Here is a 12,156-nt window from a genome sequence, read left to right as displayed (position 1 = left end):
AGCGCCCCGGCCAGCTCGGCAGGGCTGTGCTGCCCCTGCTCCTGCTCCTGCTCCTGCTCCTGCTCCTGCTCCTGCTCCTGTTCCTGCTCCTGCTCCTGCTCCTGCTCCTGCTCCTGCTCCTGCTCCTGCTCCTGCTCCTGTTCCTGCTCCTGCTCCTGCTCCTGCTCCTGCTCCTGCTCCTGCTCCTGCTCCTGCTCCTGCTCCTGCTCCTGCTCCGCAGCACGGCCCCGGCCTGCCGCAGGAGCCGCCTCGGGGGGCAGGAGCGCCTCGGGGGTGACAGGAGCGCCTCGGGGGGCAGGAACCACCTCGGGGGGCAGGAGCGCCTTGGGGGGCAGGAGCCACCTCGGGGGTGACAGGAGCCACCTCGGGGGTGACAGGAGCCACCTCGGGGGTGACAGGAGCCGCCTCGGGGGTGACAGGAGCCACCTCGGGGGTGACAGGAGCCACCTCGGGGGTGACAGGAGCCGCCTCGGGGGTGACAGGAGCCGCCTCGGGGGTGACAGGAGCCGCCTCGGGGGTGACAGGAGCCACCTCGGGGGTGACAGGAGCCGCCTCGGGGGTGACAGGAGCCACCTCGGGGGGCAGGAGCCACCTCGGGGGGCAGGAGCCGCCTCGGGGGTGACAGGAGCCACCTCGGGGGTGACAGGAGCCGCCTCGGGGGTGACAGGAGCCGCCTCGGGGCGGACACGCAGGAGGCCGGCGGGAGGGAAGCCGCCCCGGCGGGTGCTGCCAGCCCCGGCTCCCCCGTGCCAGACGTGGCGGCCCCGGCGGGAGCGCTCGGAGCTCCAGGCCGGGCACACACAAGCTGCTCAGGCAGGAGGAGCAGCCCCTGCTCCCTCCCTGCACTGCACAGATTTGCTGATGTGACTTTTGGATCGGGGTAGATACATGCTTGATGTTCCTGTTTGGCTCTAGATCTAATGTCCTATCTGCCAAGGAAATGATGCGTGATTATTTTCTAAAAACAAAATCTGTCCTGCCAAGCCCAAGTAATGCGGTTTTTCTAAACAGGCTTTTCTAATGGGACAGTTGTTGTAAGGAGGAGTCTTTTGGAAGTCTGTGTGGTTCGTAATGATTCGAGAAGCCGGAGCACGACGAGTGGATGCTGTTATCCCAGAGCAGAGCCCCGGGGAAAGGGCTGCCCAGCTCTGTGTTCAGGGATGGTGCTGGGCGCTGTCTGACACCCCTCGGGGGAGCTGGGTCCTGCCTGCCCGGGAGCACCGCTTGCACAGGAGGGCCCAGGGGCTGCCCGGTCTCTGGCCTTTCCCCGAGGAGCCCCACATCCCTGCTCACCCCACATCCCTGCTCACCCCACATCCCTGCTCACCCACATCCCTGCTCACCCCACATCCCTGCTCACCCACATCCCTGCTCACCCCACATCCCTGCTCACCCCACATCCCTGCTCACCCCGCATCCCTGCTCACCCCGCATCCCTGCTCACCCACATCCCTGCTCACCCACATCCCTGCTCACGCACATCCCTGCTCACCCCGCATCCCTGCTCACCCCGCATCCCTGCTCACCCACATCCCTGCTCACCCCGCATCCTTCCTCACCCCACATCCCTGCTCACCCCACATCCCTCCTCACCCCACATCACTGCTCACCCACATCCCTGCTCACCCACATCCCTGCTCACCCCGCATCCCTGCTCACCCCACATCACTGCTCACCCACATCTCTGCTCACCCACACCCCTGCTCACCCACATCTCCACTCACCCACATCTCTGCTCACCCACATCTCCACTCACCCACATCTCCACTCACCCACATCTCTGCTCACCCACATCTCTGCTCACCCCACATCCCTGCTCATCCCACATCCCTACTCACCCACATCTCCACTCACCCACATCTCTGCTCACCCACATCTCTGCTCACCCACATCCCTGCTCACCCCACATCCCTGCTCACCCACATCCCTGCTCACCCCACATCCCTGCTCACCCACATCCCTGCTCACCCCACATCCCTGCTCACCCACATCCCTGCTCACCCCGCATCCCTGCTCACCCCGCAGGAGGGCTGCAGCAGCTGCCGGTCCAAGGATGCGCGGTGCTGCTGTCCAGGACGGGGACCCAGCACATCCCAGGGGATTGCAGGGATGCAGCCGCTCTGGGGACTCGCTCAGCGCTGAAGCACCGCTCAAGGGTGGTTTGGTTTAACCACTTTGCTCTTCTCCATGTCTGAGTGGGTCACACTGCCTGATGACACACGGGTTTGCAATGTTTTTGAGCAAGGTACTTTGTGCAGGTAGAAGTATAGTAGTTATCAAAGTTTAAATTATTGAATGTCATTTAGTATTTTTTAAAAAATAGAACAATTTCTGATGAGCATTTTTTATTTTGCTATTGCTTTGAAAGCGTAAAGAAACATCTGTCTTTTGGTGAAATCTTTAGATTTTTTATATCCTTAAGAAACGTGGATTGACAGATTTATTTTTTTTAATGAGGTTAAAGATGAAAGAAGTTAGGACCCCAACTTTTATGTCTTTTCCAACAGCAATATTTCAACGCTCTTAAAATAGTTTTACATTTTAAACATCTCATTTAAACAAAATGCCATTTAACCAAGTTTTTTATGCCTCATTTTTTTTTAAGTAAGCTTGAGTACCAAAATAAATCTTTCTTATAGGAAAAAAATAAAGAGAAATTAGAAGGTGGCCTCCACACTCACACACTTTTGCATATTTTCCAGAACTGTCTTCCCTATTTCACAGTATGAGTTGAGAGAAGAGCTAAAACTTCATCTGACTGTATTTGCCCTCCTAAATTTTCTTGTACTGAAACACAATCATCTTTTCACTTTCATCTTCATTTCATGTAAAGAAATGTAAGGTCAGAGAAGGGATTTCTCACTCCATCTCATTTACGTGCTAGAAAGTTAAGTGGAAACACTCAACAGAAAATCTGATTTTCCAGAAATAATTCAGGAGAGAAGTCCCACCAGTCCCACCAGGACAGTGGCACTCCTTACCTTGAGATGTCCCCACTGCCCTCTCCCATGGAGATTCCACCTATGGGAGGTGTCTCTCTCCCTCCCTCTCTCCTTTCTCCTGGCTTCTCTAAATAAGCAATAAACACAGTTTTAGACATCTCACTGTTTTCCACTGGTTGGCAACCTCCAGCTTTCTGAGGATTGCTTTTGTCTAATTGTTCTGGTAAGTAATTCAGCTGCAGCCTGTGAGACAGCGATTCCTCGTGGCTGACGGGCTGCTTTGTGCTCATGTCACAACTTCTTTGGAAAATTGTTAGCTCGCACTGTGGTAATTCAATTTTGATGAATACCCTGTAACTTAATTTACTCTGTGGCAGAACACAATTGTATAAACAAATTGGTTCTGTCCACACCCATTGTACCTTCACAGGGTATCATTTTAATATTAACCACTTTGAGCTATGAGAGATTATATTGTAGACCCTGAAGCAGGAATGTGTCTGTAAGCACAGGGCAGATGGTTTTAGCTTCTCATTACAGATTTTACAGAGGTCATTTACTGAATGTGAGAATAACAGAGCAAAATAAAGGGAATTTCCATAATGCATCAGAAAAGGTGAGTTGTGACAGCAGCTGGGAGACCCTGGCAGGGACCAGGACACTGCTGCATGGGATCTGCACACAGTCAAACACAACAACAGTCTATGTTCCAAGGAGAGCAGAGCACAAGTACTATGGAAATAAGTTTCTGTTCAGTAGTTATGTTAAAAAATTGTGAAATATTGACCATCATTAACATAGGAGTTATTGCAAAATGGTTAAAGAAAATTAAAAACTCCTTTCTGTGCCAGGACAAGCAGCCTCCAGCCTCTTGTGCAGCTCAGGCTGTGTCTGCACCATGAGACCAGGGCCCCAGAACACCTTCCAGTGAGGAAAACAGCTGGCCTAAATCTGAAATCTGAAATATATTTAGTTGCCCTCAAACCCAGGTAACTTCCTTAATTAAGTTTGATGCAGGCCTACCTGTGGTCATTGACTTAGAGGTTGCATTGTTGAGAGGAACACCATTTAAGTTTTTGGATAACAGAATATTGAAGGCAAAATCAATAAGAGATTTGCTGTATTATGTTTGCTTTAAATTACAGAATTATTGTATGCAAATATTATCAAAATAGTACTATTTGAGCCTAATAAAAAAGGAGAGGCAACACCAGGGATGTTAACAACAGCAGAGCAGTCCTAGTCTCTTTATTTCCTTCACAGCCTTCCTGACAATTTGACTTCCATTTACCTAGCAGAAAGGGTGATGGAAGGTGTTTTAAAAGAGACTAAAGAAACTGACACCCTTTGCACTGCAACAAAAATACAGCATGAAGCTGGCCAGACTCACTTTTTAAAAAATGCTGATAACCCTATTGATCAGAGTGGGATTATATCAGGGGTCAGATCAGCCCAGTGTTATTTCCAGAACTGCCTTTATCATCACCAGTTCCCATCCAATGTTCTCCAAATGTCCAGTTTGAACCCACAGATGTTTCCAGGCACTCTCAAGGCAAACATGTGGCACCAGCTCCTTGCAGGTTTTCCTTTAAGATGGTCTAAAGAAGGTATTTAGCATATGCTTCCCACGTGTCCCCTCTCTGACACACAGAGGGGTCCAGTAAGGCTGCAGACACTCACCGTGGCCCAGGCACTGGCACTGAGGGCTGAGTGCTATTTTAAAACCTCACTAGGATTCATGCTGTATCCTCTGCCCCTCAGTGTGTCTATACATCTAGTTCTTCCTTCTCACCAAACCTCTGCACACACCAAGCTGCATGGTGTTCAGTCCCCTTGTGACTCGAGGTGAGCAGGGGGTGCCAGGCACACGGTGGCAGGAGGGGCTGTGTTCCCAGCTGTGCTCCCAGCTCAGCAGGACCAGCCCTCCAGGGACTGCAGGCAGGCCCCTTGAGATCCTAAGTGTAGGTTTCAGCAAGGAGAAAAGACTAATGTAAGTGCAAATAAATATTTGGGAAATTTACTTTTAGAACTCCATTCTGATCTTGTCTTGGCCACATCACAAAGGATGTTTATTGTTTGCAGTCTCTGCCTATGGATCTCCTTTTTGAATCTCTGGAGCTGTTATTAAAGGAGAAAGCTGGAAACTTGAAAACTGCTGGGCCCAACCATTTAATGGGTATGGATTTATCTAAGGATGCTTCGCCCAGCAGCAAGGAGCAGTAAGAAGGGCACGTCATTAGTTCTTCCCAATGCAATGACCTGATGTTGTTTCTGCTCTCTGTTTGTAGCAAGCTTTGCTTTTTAACAAGGAGCTTTGATCAATGCTATCTTGGAAAAACTCAGGTTTTCCTAACACTTCTGTTAATATTTTTGTCTAATGGAGAACATGATCCTACAGACAATAGCAATTTGCTCTAAATTCCTTATTCACATGTAGCTTTAAAACTTAGTTTCTGTCTCAAAGTTTTGCAGGTCTAAGAGAGATTTTTAGCCATAGACTGCACTGGTCTCCTAGAACAAGAATTGTTCAATGGTGTCATGGATAACAAACTCTCACCTTGCTCTCCAAACAGACTGGATGATCTGCATTTACCAGCACATGCCTGAATGCTGCCCTGAGCAGCACTGGATGCAACCATGGCCTCAAATGCCTTGCTGGTTTGGGCCTTGCTGTAAGAACTTAAGCACGTGCCTAAACATTTGCAGTATTGAGACTATAATAATTTTTACATTTTACAAAGATTATACAAAATGGAATCAAAATGTTTCCCCTTGATGAAGAGCAGATATCTTTCAACCACCATTTTGGAGTTGATCTTTTAAATTTTTTTGTTGGTTGTGGGATTTACTCAACCCTTCTCTGGCCTGCTGTGAAAAGTTATTTCCACCAAAGGTGGTCTCTGTATTAAGATGCAAGCTGCTTGAACAGTAGATTAACCATGGTGATTAATGATGATAATGGATGAATGCTTTTGTCACTAACAAAGCTGCATGACTGCATATAAGCCTTAAAAACAAAATTAAAAAAATAGCATTATTTAATCTGTTTCAAGAAGATGGTAAATGCCTTGAGATATTGATCCAGCCTGTGAGGCTGCTTATAAGGATAACTCTCTGCCTGCTGTAGTGTGCTTAGATACAATCTAATAAGAGCTCATTGAATAATAAGCAGTGGTAGCCACCCAATCCTAAAAATTTAGATTGACGGAATTCCCTCCCCAGTGAAGAGAAAAAGCTGCCCATAAACCCATTACTGTCCACTCACCCATAAGCCAATAGAAGATCTTGGATTATTGGAACTCTTAGCTTTAAGAGAAATTGCTTTCCTAAATTTGACCTCCCACACTAAATATAAAATATGGAGCATCTGTAATGAAGGGATTGCAGCCCAAATAGCTATCATCTCTCGGTGGCAAAGGTTAGAAGGTTGATGCACACTGGTTCCATGGGGATGGGGATGTTGGTGACCTTTTGGCATGAAAATGGTCACTTGGAGCTGTAATGTGAGAGAAAAGGGTCGGGTATTAGCCACTAAAGACTCTGATGCTGTGTCCTTGTTAAGCTTTTACAGAAAAAGCCATGGAAGCATTATGGGAAACAGCATCAAATCCCATCTACCAGATCTGAATATGATACAGAGGAAAAGTGAAACTGGATATATGCTCCATTTAGGTAACATTTCTTCACTTCTGAAAAGGACAAATGCCATCTGAGCTTATATAGAGCATCAATTTCAAAGAAACAGCAGGTAAAAACAATACTCTTTTGGCCACTCCTGGACTCAACTTTATATTGGCTCATGATGGACCAAGTGTGTAAGTCCCAAGATGCATTCCCTTTCCTTGTTTGCTTAAGGAATCAAATATGGCAGAAAGCAAAACAAAAATCCAGCATGCGGTTAAATGAAATTGCTGCTGTCCATACCCTGTGTTTTAGTGTAATTCCTGTAAATGATTGTGAGGGGCTATAGAGGGAAACACAGTGAACACAATGTTCCTTTTTGATCAGCAGCTTTTAACAAAGGAAGGATGTTGAACATCTGAAAGTAGGGAGTGCGGAGTTCACTGCAGGTCACCATTAAGGACAAGAACAAGGTAATGTAAGAGGCTGTGTGATTCCAGGTTGACAGGAGGATTTTAAAAGATCAAAAGTGTTTTATATATATGTTTTAGAGGACCAGAAGTGCTTTCAGTCAACAGATGAAAATGCTAATGTTTAGAAATGATGAAAGCGAGACAAATGTGGTGGTGAATTCCAACTGAGTCATCAAAACAACAAGTATTCTTAGTCTGTGGTTTTTAAAAGATTATTGCAAATTGTCCATCAGTGCAGGTGTGGTAAAAATGGCTATTCTGCTGCTAGATGAACAGCTCACTGCATTTGTTATTTTGGGATGCCAGAGTTGACAGTGAGTTGTGACTTGCAGTATTTCTCCTTTTAGAGCTAGATGTATTTGAATAAGTCTGTTAATTATTTAAGCTTTACATTGTGCTCTCTTCCTGTCAGCAACAGCAATAGAAATGTTTTTACTGTATAATTAAGGAGCTGGAGAGAAAAGAAAGAAACATTTAATAGCTGTTTCTGATAGAACCTTCATCAGTTTAGTGTGAAAAAGAAAAATGATGGAGTAATATTGCCACCAGCAATCCCTCAGTCAGGTGACTTTTTTGCTGGATCAATTCTGGTTGCTAAGCAACAAGCAAAAAGGCACGGTTATGTTTTGGTAAATCTTTTATTTTTGAATATTCTGTGCAGGAGTTTCAGATACTGTATCTCTTACTAATGCTTTTGATTCAAGACTCAGGGTATCTTCTGAGCTGTAAAGGCCAACCTTTCTTATTTAAAAGGGATGATGTTATTTAATTTTCAGAAAAACTTTTGTGGCTAATACACACTTGAAAATGCAAAACTGAGCCAGTGATTAGAGAATTTGTTAAAGAAAACCACAGAAAAATCATTACAACAACTTTGACATTTTTGGTTAATGATATCTACATTAATGAGTTAATTGCCAATGCATCACATTTTATGCCACTATCAAATATTAATGTTATCAATGTTATAATAATAGCATCTATTGATATAATTGAAGCTTGCTTTCCAATAGGTGTCACCATGAATAATACCATTGCAATATTAAAATCAATAATAAGAATATTAGGAGGGCATTATAAAATGTCAATACAATGAAAACCACTTAAATGAATGCTTGATATAAAACAAACTGACTAAATATACTAAGCTATAATTTAAAAATGAATAAAATCACAGCCCTGTGTATAAAAGTTTGAACATTGCAACTCTACCATTCTTAAAAGCAGCAGAATGAAACTAATAATCAACAAAGTTATGAAGACAAGAAATCATCTTGCATTCAGTGAGAAAATATTCAAAGAGTATGTGATATGTCTGAGGAAAGTATAAATATTGTAAGTGGTTTGTTGTTACATTTAAGATAAAGCCTTTGTGTTTCAAGATTCCAAAAGCTTGCAAAGCTCAGTGCCTGTCTTCAAGATCAGTTCTAGCCAGACACACAGCTGAGGCTTGGCAGGATACGTGCACTGTGTTTAAAGAAATCAACTGCTCTGGAAGAGGACTGGAAAGACAAAATTCCAACTTTCCAACATGAACCGTCTTATCAATCTGTGGCCATTACTTTTCCATTTCAATGGTGGTAAACTGGCACAAAGCTGAGGGTCTGAGGGTAATTCCCTGTGCCTTCCAGCACCTGACAATGAGGCAAAACAAGAAAGGTCACAAGTAGGCTTTGAAAATGTGGCATTTGACCATGGCCAGCTCTTTATGTGTGGAGTAGCAAGCAGAAAAAATATTTTGGGGGAAAAAAGGCACAGTTAAAGTGCTTCATTTCCATTCAGTGGACTGAGTGAAACACCCCCAGCCAGGATTGGTTTTGGCATTTATCCTGGCACCCACAAGAGCTAGGTGGGCACTGGCAGTTGCCTGCTGTGGGAGCATTTTTCCCTGTGCTGGAGCAATTTGTCGTAGCCATGCCCTGGAGCAGAGAGGAGGATTGCCTCTCCTCCAGCTGTGTAGCTGGACTGGGGAGAGGAGGGCTGGGGAAAACAACCTTCAGGATGGACCAGCTTGAGCAACACTGATGCTCAAAGACATGCCTTGCCCCTGGGCAACAAGAATTTCATGTAGAAAAGCAATTTTACATTTTTTTCTGTCCCCCGTGTTGTGCTGGCTGGGGGGGAAGGCAGCAGGGTGTGCAGCCAGGGCCAAGCCCCTCTCCCCACAGCCTGGGCTGGGCAGAGCCCAAGTGGATCTTGCAGGGCACTGGAGCAACACTGATAATTAAACTCAGAGGGATAAAGGAACATCAGAGAAGCATCCAAGTTACCAGCTCTAGCTGACTTTCCATTTTTGACTGCCCATGGTAGTGATCTCCATTCCCCACCACGCAGGGTTTGCTGCTGGAGATGCAGTGCGTTTGAAAGTTTACCTGGGAACTCCATAAATCAGAATTGTAAATCTGAAGGCTTTTTATTTCCAGAGTTGTCTTCAGCTATATCTGCCAAAAAAGTTTTAAGACAGCTCCGACTTATTTGCCCAAAAACATTTGACATTTACTTCATTACTCGGTGGACAGCATTCCCTTTAAATAAATTTTCCAGTGATCCAGACTTTCACCATGAAAATCTGTACAGTGAACTCCTAGTTTATTATGCCTACTTGAAAAGGGTAATTTAATAAGGCATCAGTACAAATGCTTAATTGTGCAATGGCTATTGACAATGCCTTTAAACAGTTGCATATTTGCCAGATTTAGCTAATGGAAGTAGAATTGCCACTTAATGTCTCAGTTTGCACTGGCTGAAAATAAATTGTATCTGACATTCCTTTGGCTTTTAAAGGACATATTTGGGTATTTACAGTCAGATTGATCTTTTGTTGCATTTATGTTTCTTGTGTGAAAAAGTATGAAGTAATTTAGATGGAGATACTTATTTACAGATACAGCATTTGTAATAACTTCACTCAGTCTGTTGTTTCACAGGCTTGAGATATTGATATCAGGGAGAGCTGATGGAAAAATAACTTGACAAAATCTATTTTTTCAAAAATTTGTGGATTTGTCAAAGGTGAAATTTGCAGCAACAGGCTACCTCTAGTGACATTTCCATTTATAAGAAGTTTTGAAACATAAATTACAAATAGTTCATACAGAATTTTGCATAATTTCCTAAAAATTTGATTTGATTATGATTCTTTTAGCAATTTAATTTATAACAAAACTAAGTCAAAGGAAAATTCTAAAAACAAAATGGTGATATTTTGAACATATGAAGACAAAATATTCTGTTTGCATAAGGTGAACTTTTTCTTAGGTTTTGATTCAAAAAAACTTTTCAGTATTTCATTCTGGTTTAGGACGCAAATGAGGTCTCCAGTACTGAAAATGGGAAAAAAAATTCATATTGAGTTCTAATGCAGATACATTTAGCTCACTTTGTATTCTCTGGTAGAAATATAATTACCTACCTCTGTACTTCCCCTTTCTTCATACCTCATTTAAGAAGCAAATTTTTTTTATTTAATGAAGCAACTTATCATCACATTAAGAGGCTCAGGAACAATTGAATTACAAATATTGTAATACTGCAATTTTTTCAATTGTAATGAATGTACTGTCAAGTGTGAATCCACTTTATTCTGATGAAACAATTTTTTTGCATTTGTTTTCTGTAAATGTTAAGGTTTGTCTGTAGATTGATATGTAAAGAAGTTTCTACTTTGAATTTCTGAATTGTTAACACAGAGAAAACACATAAACACCTGAGGGGTGGCTAATGACTTGTGAATGACTTGAAATCAGCCTTTGAATTCTACATTTTCCAGAATCCAGGGAAATTCAGCCCAACTTTGTTGTCCACAACCAATTGCACCACACCTAGGCAATCTTTAGTGGTGCATAACCATATTTTTGGCCCTAAATGCTTATTCAGAGACCTATGAACAGGCATAAACACAGGAATTCTTTACAGTGAGCTTTCTCCCCTGCTTGGAAATGGTCTCCAGCAGGCCACCAGTTCTGAACCTGGAGAATGGCTGAGGGTAAATGGTGGCAGAAGTTCTATCAAGTGTGCAGGGCTGGAGCCATTATGTGCTTTTAAGAGAATAATAAAACTTCAAATTAAACATGGGAATTTTATGGATAGTCAGTGTATGGAATGTGTTCTAATGCTGTAGTGATATCTTTGAAAAACTCAGTGACAGATGCTTACAATAACTGCAGGTCCATTGGCTCTGAAAACACTAATTTGAGACAAAAATAGAAGTACCTCGATTAAAATAAATTTATTAATCAGATGAGGATTAATTTATGAGATTGATGCTGTGTGCTTTTTACCACCCAGCCTTTTTCATTTGGGTTATTCTTTTTTTAATTCAGTGATACATTTTGATACCTGTTACAAGTCTACTCTGTCTAAAACCTCATGTTGTTATACCTCAGCTGTCATACCTTAGCTGGTATTCAGGCATTGAAGGGTGAGGGGATTTTTTGCCTGTACTTTTGGAGAGTTAATTTTGCTCATGCATATGCTCTGATAGAAATAACCATTGGAATACAGAAATAGTGGCAGGAAGATTAATACCTGGGTTCTCATCTTTCAAGGCTTCTTTTATGGCATAGAGATAATCTGCCTTTTCCTTTTGTACCTCCTCCTTTTTGGGTAGCAATATTCAAGCTGTGAATTCAGCTCACTACTCCTTGATTCTAAAAGGGGGTGAAAATTGCTGTAGTTTCCCTTCCTTAGCACTGTTTTCCCTAACTTATTTCTGTTTTCTTCAAAATACCTGGCTGGTTGCATGTCAGTTGACTTCTCCCTGAGAAGAGCTTTGTATTTCTGGGCACTTCTGTGGGCCCACAGTGCAGTGTACTGTCTTTCTGCACACTTCAGAGTGACCACAGAGAGAAAATTCACTGTCTTTGGTGATAGGTCTGTGCTGCACCATTCCTTAACTCCATGTGTTCTTGAAATATGCTGATAGGGAATTATGGTTAGCGTAGAAAATATCAAATATTTCCCCTGAAGGAGATCACTGCCTACAATGTTATAGTGGTTATGCACTAATGTATGGAGAGGGGCAGAACACAAAGTGACAGTACCAAGTTATGAAAATAGGACAAAGTGACATAGCAATAGAGATACTAGATCATGACCCTGGAGTCCAGCAGGATTTCTCT

The sequence above is a fragment of the Cyanistes caeruleus genome, chromosome 13 (genome assembly GCF_971803275.1).
Source record: "Cyanistes caeruleus chromosome 13, bCyaCae1.hap1.1, whole genome shotgun sequence".
Lineage (NCBI taxonomy): Eukaryota > Metazoa > Chordata > Aves > Passeriformes > Paridae > Cyanistes > Cyanistes caeruleus.
Note: the sequence above shows the minus strand (reverse complement) of the source record.